Below are 12386 nucleotides of genomic sequence, written 5' to 3'. Positions count from 1 at the left end.
AGTTCAAGTTAAGAGGTGTGCATATTGGTGTACCATTATTTGATTGTGTTTGTAGTGTTGGAGGGAATATAAGTGTCTAAATTTTACAGTGTGTCTCATTCATCCCAGTCACAGACGCTATCCTTCCACGGGTCACGGACAATTCATTTTGTTTAGTAGATTTAAGTGTTCTTGTGCTGGTTCGGGATTTTTCTCAAGGGGCGCTTCCACTGCCATTACCATCTTATAATCTTTAATAAACCCCAAGTCAAGTGAGAAAATAAAGTCCAGTAAATTCCGACCGGTTACATATATATATATATATATATATATATATATATATATATATATATATATATATATATATATATATATATATATATATATATATATATATATATATATATATATATATATATAACGACTTGTATCCGTTCACCCATCTCAGAGAAGTGAACTAAGACAGATGGTTTTGAGAATAAATTTCTGGTACTTCCCTAATTAAGTGTGAGTCTTCAGAAGAAGTTACAGGGAAGTTACATGTATGTGTGTGTGTGTGTGTGTGTGTGTGTGTGTGTGTGTGTGTGCAGTTTCCATTACTGAACTTCAGTATGCAGACGACCTCACCCTTGATGCTCACACAGACCGCGACCTAGAGGAGATCCTGAACACCTACGCAGACGCGTATGCACATTTCGGCCTTGAGGTGAATGTATATAAGACCCAAATTATCGTTCAACCTGCCCCTGATTCAGACACACCTCCACCATTCATCCAGCTTAACGGTACTACCTAAGCTGCACGTATATCGAGCCACGGTTCTCCCCATCCTGCTATATGGCAGTGAGACATGGGTCGCATACAGGAGGCACCTCAAGGCATTTGAAAACTTTCACCAGTGTAGTCTACGTTCCATCCTCCGAGTTCGCTGGGAAGACAAGAGAACAAATGCCAGTATTCTTGCTGACACCAACTGTGGGAGCATCGAGGCTACCATTATTCATGAACAATTACGTTGGACTGCCCATGTTACCCGCATGGACGACAGTAGACTGCCAAAGCAGCTACTTTACAGTCACCTAACGAATAATAAAGGTAACGCCGGTGGGCAATTGAAAAGGTATAAGGATAGTCTAAGACAAACCTGAAAAAGTGCCAAATCATCCCCCTCACCTGGGAGTCGATTACTCCACATCGAAATACTTGGAGGAACACCACACGAGAAAGTGTCATTACTTTCAAGTTTGCCCTGCTGCAAATCGAGGCAGACTAGCGTCAACGCCAGAAAGATGATGCCACCGCCCCTACCACAGTAGATGGAGTCCTCCACATGTGCAACAAATGTGAACGACGCTGCGGGTCCAGCATCGGTCTCTTTAGTCACCTCAGAGCTCACCAACGAAGGTGACATCCCTAATACCTCATATCATTGTATCATAGTTGGATGATCGTCATACTCGATTCCGAGTAACAGCAAAGTAGTAGTAGTAGTAGTGCTGTTGCAATGGCAATGTACGCAAGAGGCCTATCCGTGCTCCAACACACAATAAAATTTGAAACAACTGAGGTCAAGCAAGTTGCGTACGCTGATGACCTTACAGGAGCAGGAAAAGTGGAGGACATCAAAAAGTGGTGGGACCTGGTAACATCACGAGGCCCACATTATGAATTGGCAATGGAGGTTGTTACCGCCACAGTAAGATAAACTAGAAGAGAGAGAGAAAGAGAGGGATAACCACAATAAGATAAACTAGGTGCGAGAGAGAGAGAGGGTGAGATAAGAAATTTAGTGTTGACAACGAATTTGCTGACGAATTTGCTGAGGAGTTTCAATGCGAAACAGATGGCCCTCGCCTCAGGGCTGTGATTGCCCTCGAGGGTAGTCTACTGATTTCTACAGGACAGACAACACGTTGGTTCAGACCACTAGACCCTAAAACGTGAGTGATCGTGAAGTATTAGAATCTGCTAAGAAACTCTAAATAACTTTAATAAGTATATTTATGTACTGTAATTTGATCATATTATACAAATTGTCTCCTGTATCGACAGTTATAACATGTGAGTTATATTTAAGATGTTAACAGGCTATGGTACTGTATATTGATTGTATTATTCATACTATGTGTCCTGAGATAACAGCATTTGTTATATGAGAATTGTTCTTTGACAGGTTTTGACCGAATTATATGTTACGTGTCAACGTTGAGGGTTTATTTCTCCAGCAACAAACCAATAACGCTCCTATGAGCGTTAACAGTCAAAACGTATACGGGAGGACTGTCGAAGGACCAACGCCGGAGTCCAGCGTGGGAGAGCATAGGCTCGTCGATCTCCCACCCACCCACAGTGGGTGGGTCACGTGCGTCGTCAGCAGGGAGACAGTGATAGCGAGTGCTGTGTGTTTGAGTGAAGTGTCTTAAATACCTGGACAGTGTTGTAAAGCTTCGGTCTGCGCATACGGGGCTGTGAGCGTTCATTTCCGAACAGGGAGGCCGCGCACCTAGTGAGCTAAGGTTTCAGAACACCCGGACAGTGTTGTAATGTTTGGTCTGGGCGGACGGGTAGTTAGCGTTCGCTCGGACACGCACGCCAGTGACACCATAGTATATCAAATATCAATCATATCGCAAAATTAACTTCAGAAAATAAGCACAAAGGTTCGCTTAACAGATACATAATTCTGATAAGATTCATAAACTTTTACTTTGTCTTTATCTTAAGTGAACGTATATAAGTCTTAGTATATTTCACGGTAATTATATAAGACGTTGGTGTTACATTTAGATTTAAGTCAAACAATGATGATTAGGAACCATGAAGAAATACATAAATGAAAGGGATTTGTGGGTTAAGTGTGTACAACATTCAAGTTATATGTACTAGTATATATATATATATATATATATATATATATATATATATATATATATATATATATATATATATATATATATATATATATATATATATATATATATATATATATATATATATATGTGTGTGTAATTAAGAAATAACAACGAAGGTTGTGACAAGCCGTAACATTGTACAAGTAAGGGCACCGCAGTAGTGTTTGTGACATCAGTTGTGTTACGAGTCCCTACATTGATTGTGGGTCCCTGTGGTTGTGTTAGTGTGACATCCTAGCTCGTGTGTGACATCACTCGTGCGCATGGCACGCGTCTGTGTGACATCAACTCCAATTGTGTGGCATCAACTCGAGTCCCACTGTGGTCGTGATTGTATTACATCGCTTATATTACTGCAGTTGTATTACAGGTTGAGAATACGAAATAGAATAAGTTCAATGGAATGTATCTATTTCAGTATTCAAGCAAAGACGTCGTTCGTGTGTGGCATTACTGTGGGCGCGTTAGTGTGATATCGTCGCTCATGTATGACATCACTATGGTTGTGTTTGTGTGACATCACTCGTGCGTTTTGCACGTCACGTGTCTGAGGGACGTCGCTCGTGTGTCACCACTGTAATCGTGATTGTATGACATCCCTTATATTACTTCAGTTGTATTACAGGTTGAACTGTGTGACATCAACTCCAATTGTGTGACATCAACTCGAGTCTCATTGTGGTCGTGATTGTATGACATCGCTTATATTACTTCAGTTGTATGACATCGCTTATACGACTTCAGTTGTATGACATCGCTTACATAACTTCAGATTGTATGACATCATTTGTATAACCTCTTTATAAACAAGCAGACGTGTCAGTTGAAGAGCGTTCCTGCTTAACCGAACGTCTCTATAGCTGTCCACCGAAAGAGCCAAATCGAGTTCACTGTGTCACCAGTCATGGAAGGAATCAAAGCAGAGGAGACCAGCCTAACCAGCATAGAAGACCTGGAGGCCCTGAACGACGGAAATGCTAACCGGTCACTCACGCAGCCAGGGTAATGGGGGAAATAACAGCTGACGCTCACCCAATTGACGGCAACGATGCAGAATATGAAAGATCATATGGAGCAACTTCAGACTTTAGGCGATACAGAGGACTTTGATGAGATGCTGTCATTACCATGAGGAAAACCCTTTCTGGAAACGAGTGAAGGGATGACAGCCACAACGAGGTATGCACGGGACACACGTTGTCAACAGCCGGAATCAGGAGTGTCTTGCTGCTACACCTCGACACCCACCCAAGGAGGGTTCCCAACACTCAGCGCTTCTGCATCATACTTCACAGACAGCTCGGTGGACCCAAAATATTATAGATCCGGAGTGGCCTTCTACGCCCATGGTCAGACCCTCAGCTGGAAACTTCTAATGACTGCTCCACGCTACAAACAGAGTTAGTAGCAATCTCAAAGACCCAAACAAACCACGTACCACCTTCTCCGGGTCATCACACGATACCTATCACCCAGATAGTTTAGGAAGTATCCTCCCCAGCAAGTGCGGACCCCAGTTCAGGGGGCGCGCCACTCCGAAACTGACCACGTCCAAGAGTGGGGGTTGGTGGTAAGCGTTCACTGATCGGGGGTCCGCTTACACTTGCAAACCTGCAGTATCCTTTCATACTTGCAGGTAGGATAACCTCCATCCCCAATCCCAAATCCGGCCTGGCTGCTCCAAGAGCTCTACCCGGAACCACCAAACAGGCCGCCTACAGGAAAAGGTCAGACAATCTCAACAACAACAGAGGATCGCGGAAAGGTGTTATCACTACCAGAGACACGACCTTCCTGAAACCGAAACTGACAAAGAAACGCTATATACTTCAAGAGGATTCCCGACGCTCACCTTAACCACGGAGCCGGGAATATTTCACCAGGGGGAGCGCGGAGGTACTTCCGAGCATCAAACTTGCTCGCCGAAACCACTAACGTTGATGAAGGACCATAAGTGACGACTATGTGAATAACGTGCATAAATACAAAGGGAAGCAAGGAAAGCCTCCTGGAGTCGAGTGGATGTTGGAATTCACTATGGATATGGTTGACAAGGACCGGAGGAACGAAGCTGAATATATGCAGACTCATCCTCATGCCAATCCTCGTCGAGGAAGAAACTTGTGGGTCTGGTGACATCAAGAATGAAGACAACCAGAGAAACGGACGATGAACGCTACCTGTTATGCCACGGAGATCACCTTCAGATGTGTCGGACATTCCTCAGCATGTTCACAGGGAAGTGAGCTTCCCTCGTAGGGGAAGAATGTCGCTACTTCGCCAGCCTGGGTCATAATCACCGGATAACGGAGTGCAGCCAGGAGATGGTGTGTGGTATAGGTGGCTGCTCTGGAGTACACTCGAGGCTTCTACACTTCACGGGAGTTTCTGACGAGCAGTACCAAGGCTGCAAACAGAGGGAATGCCAGTTTTTCCCTCTCCATTGGCACAATCATGAAAGAAAGAAGTAGTGTAAACGCCGAAGAGATCAGTGTAAAAGTGGTTAGCGTAAGAGAAAGAAAGAGCCGATCCATCACTATCCCTAAGGTTATTGTTGTTTCACCAAGAAGAACCGGAACTCTCAGACAATAAGAAGCTTGCTGAACAGCGATTGGCGGGTCCGAAAATGCCTCCTAAAGAACCCAAGGCTCTCTCAGAGGTATCAAGAAGAGATGAGACGTCTAGTCGACGAGGGACATGCCACATCAAGAACTCAGTGTTACACCCGGGAAGACCTGGTATCTCTCACACCACCCCATGTTGAATCCCAACAAGCCAGAAAAAGTGAAAATAGTTTTGATTGTACAGCCAAATGTGAGTTGGTGTCATTGAACAGCCAGGTGATGCAAGGGCCAGACCTTAACAGCAAATTTGATGGGAGTCCTCATCAGATTCAGACAAGGAAAGGTGGCACTCCCGGCTGATATCGAGGTAATGTTCCATTAAGTGCGAGTAGTACCGAACATCGAGACGCCTTACGATTCTTATGGTGGACGGACGACCAGCCGCCAGGGGCCCCGCCACATACTAAACGACAGTACATCTCTTTGAAGGTATGTGTAGCCCTTCAGGCGCCGGATATGTGCTACAACGAACATTCCAAGATTGCAGGGAAATTCTCCATGACGACATCAAGAAAGCGAATTGTAATTTCTACATTGACGATCTGCTTCTCTCAATAGATTCGCCGGGGAAGGCAATGATAATTACCCACTAACAGAGACAGCTGAAAAGGAAGGGCAGATTCGGACTTACGAAGGGGGTCTGTAATCACAGGGAAGTCCTCAAAGCAATTCCACAGACAGAGAAAGCCATGGGAATAAAGGAAGTCATTTGAAAGACGACAGGCTCCCCAATGAACGAGCTTTGGGAACCTTGTGGGACCTGGAAAAGGACGAACTAGAGGTCCTGGTCCGGATCCCTAAGAAACTAGATATATATATCCCAAGATGAGTGTAGACGAGGTATTGGGTTGAATAACGAATCTCCTTCGTGTGTGGCAAAGCCAAGCTAGCCCCTCTGAAACAGCAGACCATACCTCGGCTCGAGCTCTGCGCGACAGTACTGGCTGCCAAGGCAGGCAAACGACTACAACGAGAACTTGAATTACAAAAAGACAGAACAGTGTTCCGGACAGACAGTACAGCAGTCCTTCAATACATACGAAACACCGAAAGACGCTTCCATTCCTTCGTGACCAATCGAGTGGCAACGATACAAGAGGACTCCAAGGTAGAACAATGGCGCCACGTGACGTCGGCAATGAACCCGGCCGACGACGCTAGTCATGGTTTACATAGAACAGAGCTCAATGAGGAGGCCAGGTGGATTCGAGGACCTGCTTTCCTCTTGTTGGAAGAGACAGTTGGCCAAAGAGTCCATTGAGGATTCCAGACCTCAGAGACGAACGCTGACCAGGGGGAGGGTACGTTCTGTAGGTTATGTATCTAAGCTACTGTGCCGAGTAGCAACCTTGTATATAAGCTGCTGTGCCGAGTAGCATTTATATATGTGATTACGTGGCAACACTGCACGTGTTATGTGGCAACATTGCCCCGAGGCTGCCATATGGCAAGGCAGCCTCAGTCTGACGCCGTGGGTCGTGCAAGGCACACACTAGTCACTACTTGCATTTCTCCTATCCATTAATAAATGGACTTCAGTGTTACCCGGTGTTTCCCTACCCATGACTGCCTTCTTCAGGGAACACTTGGAACCTTCATGGCGCAGTGAGTAGGATTTGTGGACTTATAAGTGCAGAAACAATGCCGACGGTTACGTCTGCCAGCGATGTGCTCGTCAACTAGTGTGTTGTGTTGTGTTGCATTGTGTTTTGCCGCGACGTGCAGTGTTGCGCCATCACAGTGCGTTTTAGTGACGGTGGCAGTGTTAGTGTCAGTGTATTAGTGTGTCTAGAGCTGAGAGTTGAGCATTGGCCTGTTTTTTGTGGTACCCACGGAGCACGCAGACGTACACCCTTCTCGTGTGACATCCGGGGAGACACTAACGTTCTTGCCTCCGCTGCGGCTCTAGCCACCCGCATTAAGGCCACCACGATCTGCTCTCTCAGACACACACACGCACACACACACACGCACGCACGCACGCACGCACTCACGGACAGGACAGTGGACTCTCTGCGTTATTTTTGCGCTGTTTACGTCATATATATGTGGTTCGAGCTGATGAGGCGCCACTTTATATACTAAACAGCGCAGTTCAAGCATACTAAGATGGGCGGTAAGAAGGGACAACGTCAAGATGGGAGACACGACTACCCACTTTCCCCTCTACTGGGCACAAATGGAACCTCTGCCCCCACTGCCCCTCATCCTCACCTCCAGTGACGGACATTGCCACAATTCTGAGGTGGATGGACGACATGGACGAGAGACGCAGAGAGATGGAACTTCAGAGGGAGGAGATATGAAGTGAGGAGGAAAAGGCGCGTTTTGATGCGATACTGGCGACCCTGGAGCTAACCCACCCTCCCTCACTCGCAGGTAGTGCGCATCAAGGCGCCACTACCCTCCCTCCTCCACCACACCAGCATTCTCCAGGCACTCTTGCTACTTCAACAGCTCCCAAGGCATCTGTTCAACCCCCACCCGCCCTCTCACCAGACGTCACGTATCAGCTTTTTCGTGAGTGGAGGCGGCGGTGGACAGATTACTCCACGATGGTGGACCTTGATAGCATGCCTCCAAGCAAACAGCTCATCCAACTGCGGATGTGTTTGTTGCTGGAGACCCAGAGAGTTTTGGAGCACACGTTGCAAGTGCCTCCCGATTCTACGTCTCCATTGACGGATGTGCTCGACCTTTTGCAGGAGCACGTTAAGGGTCGGAATAACGAGGCTTTGCATCGCCGCACCTTCACCAGCTGCTAGCAGGCGGAGAATGAATCCTTTGACGACATTTTTGTACGTTTGAAGAGTTTGTCGGAGGAGATCGACGTCTGCAAGGCGCACAGCCAGGAATGTGAGGAAGCCTGGATCAAGCACGGGATCTTGACAGGTGTGAGGCAAGAAGAGATGGTGCAGCGACTCATCCCCCTGGACGCTTCCTCCACACTCCAGGTGGTAGTGACTGAATGTCGGTCATATGAGGCCACAAGTGTCAGGCCTGCGGTCGCTATGGACACTACGACAAGTGCTGCCGCCAACCCAAGCCCAAAAGCCTGAGACGAGGAGGAAAGCAGCGCACTTCCCTTGGGGTGGTTCGCACGCAGCCTCCTTCAGATGGCCCACGCAGACCCAAGCAGCAGCTGAGTCACATTAGGAGGGTGAAATCGACCACACGCCCCAGGGCTAACCCTTCCCCTACCATCCGCGTCGCCGTCACACACGGTGTAATGGGCCCCTGTCTCATCAACAAAACATATTATATAAATGGGTCAATATATCTGATATTATATTCAGATTCACCACCCTGTAACTATCCACTGTCTATGAGTAAGACATGAGTTGTACACGTGAGAGGGCAACTCTCCCAAGAGGGAAGAAACCCATAGTCAGCATTGTATGTAAGCCAGCACTGGGAGGCCCTTAACCGTCAGTCACTCACGGCAACTTACATCGTTATGATGTGATCAACGTTTATATTACATAAACGCCGTCCGTTTCTCATTCACTCATATATACTGGAACTTACGGTCGATCTACACTCAGGAATTATAGATACAATCCTTTTATAATAAAACTAGAAACTACAGTTTGGGTTTCGTTACTTAAACCCAAATAATAAATATATGTGAACGGCCTGGCTAATTGCACAAGTAGCTGATTCATATAGGTGGCAAGCAGTGTGTACGGATTCTTAAACTGGTAGTCGTATCAAACCGTCAGTGTTTTTCTGAAAACAGAAAACACACAACAGTGACGCGTTACATAATCCGAGTGTTTAAAACTATTTTCCGTATCGAGACAATATTTAGTGAGTGCTCCTTATCTCTGTCACATACAAAAACGTGCAGAATTCGTAATATACATATATCACAGCCTGTTGGTGAATATCTAGTTTGTGCCGGTTGAAGTAGGCCCCACTCAGCATTTTCTAGTTACAGTGTTGCAGTGTTGAAGAAAGGTTTCATAACTTGGACTAACAATTGATATTTCACAAGCAGCTGAACAGTTTTGTTGTGTCGCCAGTGTTAATTACGAAGTTCCGGTGTCATCATACAGATCTCCATATATACGTAGACTGTGAAGACTTGGCACACGGCAGTCTCGCTAGCGACCTAGCAACGAACAGAGTGATAACCAATCATCAGCAGTTTCTGACCGACTGTGGAGAACCTCCCCTAGTTTGAAGTGGACTCGTCTCTCGCCAAGGTAGAAGCGTCCCTTCGTTGCCAAGGAAACCAGGAGCAGCACACGCATCACCAGGAAGAGGCCCCGCCCACCCTCCACACAAGACTCGACTCGGAACTCGGCTTGAAGGATCACGTTTTCTATACAGACGTAACACCCTGTATAAATAGGTATTTAAATTACATAATTATACACACATGAACACGTTCGAGAGATATCTTCACACCGATAGGTTCGTCGGATAGGATTATTTCAATGATAAAGTGTCGAATGTAAAATTAATGTATTGAAATTCTATCATTTACAGTGGTTTATAAGTGTCTGTCTTCTTATTGATAGTTTAATTATTAACTACAATTCATATTCATTTACCTTGTAAATGAGAGGCAAGTAATCTGCTTTTACTGTTAAGTATTCATTGACCCACGAGAGACTAATAGATAATTTTCTAAGTTTCCCATGTCTAAAGTTGATGACATTGAACGCCTAGCGCAACTGTTTGCTTATAACCAACTCGTCGATGATCAAGCAGAGACTGACATTGATCTTGAGTCGGGAAAGTTAAACAATTCGGTAGGAAGTAGTGAGAAAGTTATTGAGGAATCATTTGACGACTTAAACCGTCGTACCTTACGATCTGGTAATCAATATAGTACTTCTCCTAAGTATGCAAAAACAGATACCCCTGTTACAGGTGATAGTGTGTCTGTTGCTAAATCAGTAACAACCTTATTAACCCAGCCTTCTGTTAGGAGTAAGAATACTAACTTGCTTAATACTAACACTACAATGGCTTCTTCTAACCCTCACGCCAGTAATACTACCACACCTAAACCTGATAATATTATTAATATCATGCAGCGTGGCGACTATGTTCGGAATTTCACGGGCCAAGATGATTATAGGGTTGTACATTTCATTCGTGCATGTGAAGATAACATGCGCACTGGTCAAATAACGACTGACGAAGACAAAAAGGCATATGTACGTTCCCATATTACGCAGGGTTCTTATGCCGGTGGTTGTTTAATTGCGTTTGGTTTGCAGAGCCCTGATTATGAAAAATTTAAGCGAACGTTAATTGGGATCTTTGGGGGTAGGTCACAGCTGGGCCAGCTTCAATGGATCTTCAGATGGATGGATCGTTGTACACCAGGGATACGCAATGAAACGCCTGTCGATGCTGTCGACATCGCAGGCGAGGTTCGCCAGGACATGCAAGCGACATTCCGGACCTCAGACTGGTACGACGCGCAGGGTAATATGTCAGCGGACAATGTGGAAACGTTGATAGAGCTAATAAGTTTTCTGCTTTCCGTCCGTCGTCTCCTATATAGCCGGGCACAAGAAGTACAGTATGAGCCACCCCTGGATATGGTGGAATACGCAAATAAGCTCTGTCCCCAGGCTACGGGCCCCTTAATGGCACAGCCCTCAGTGACGTCACTGCAACCCTTGACGTCTATAGTGCAACCCCAGATGCCTCAGATGGCGCACATGCCTCCCTCCCAGACTCCTTATGCAACACACTTAGCTCCGATTGCACCTCCCCACCTGACATAAAAACAAAAAACATTTTTACGATGCGCACATTGTAATAAACGTGGCCACGTAATGGAAGATTGTTTTCAGCCCCGAGGTAATAGTGCAAATTTTAAGGCCACACCCAGTGCAAAGCCATTCTCAAGGTCATACAGTGAGGCAGCCAGACCAGCACCTCCTCTTAACCAGAAAGCGCGCAAATGGTGAGCCCTTCACAAATCGACATCTCATAGTTCACAGGAGTGCGATGTGCTAATAAAGGCTAAGGGTGTGGACCTTAGTGAAACAGAGGTGTCGTATAGGCACAAGCAGAAACATCCCCAGGACAAGTCGTCGGGGGAAGACCAGCGCACACCACAACAAGGAGAGGGATAGATTGGGAAATTCCCGCCCCTCCTCACAGCACTTCTATAGCGGCGTCGTTGGTAGCGGCGCTTAGCAGAGTGGAAGTGTTGTCAGTGCCGGTGAGAGTGGATAATACCAGATTGGCTCTTGATATAGACACAGGTGCTTGCACTAATGTATTGGCCTTGACATCATATCACGAGTTACAACGTTTCCCTCACCGCAACTTCAAATGGAGGCCTAGTAACGCTGAGCTCGAAGTAGTTTCAGGTACTCAGCTGAGCATCAAAGGAATGGTGACGTTACCTCTCAGATTCTCAAGACGTGGTACGCCCTTCTATGCGGACTTCTATATAGTCCAGCAGTTTAATTTGCCAGCCGACGGGTTACTTGGTCTATCAACTCTTCGAAAGAACATGATAGATGTTCTTCCACGTAATAATAGTGTTACGTTTAAAGGTGTTTCCTACACAGCAATGAGTCATTCTGGACCTATGCTCACAGCTAGGGTGAAAGTGTTGTCTACCAATCCTATTAAGAGGAAGGCGGATCGTGCGTCAGAGATACCTCTTGACCACAACCACACACTTTCCCAGCGTGATTACAGCAGCAAGAGTTGGACGATCGTACCAGCAGTGTTGAAGAGTACTCTCCATTACCAAAATGAGGAAATCACCAAAGCAACTGTCGAACTACCCAACGTGTACACGGGCACAGATGTTGTGTGTCTCCCGGAAACATGCAAGGTAAGAGGGCTGTCATGTGAATCTACCCTGAGTACTATACGCCCTGGTGGT

This window comes from Homarus americanus, unplaced genomic scaffold, assembly GCF_018991925.1.
Source record: "Homarus americanus isolate GMGI-L3 unplaced genomic scaffold, GMGI_Hamer_2.0 scaffold58074, whole genome shotgun sequence".
Taxonomy (NCBI): Eukaryota; Metazoa; Arthropoda; class Malacostraca; order Decapoda; family Nephropidae; genus Homarus; species Homarus americanus.
Note: the sequence above shows the minus strand (reverse complement) of the source record.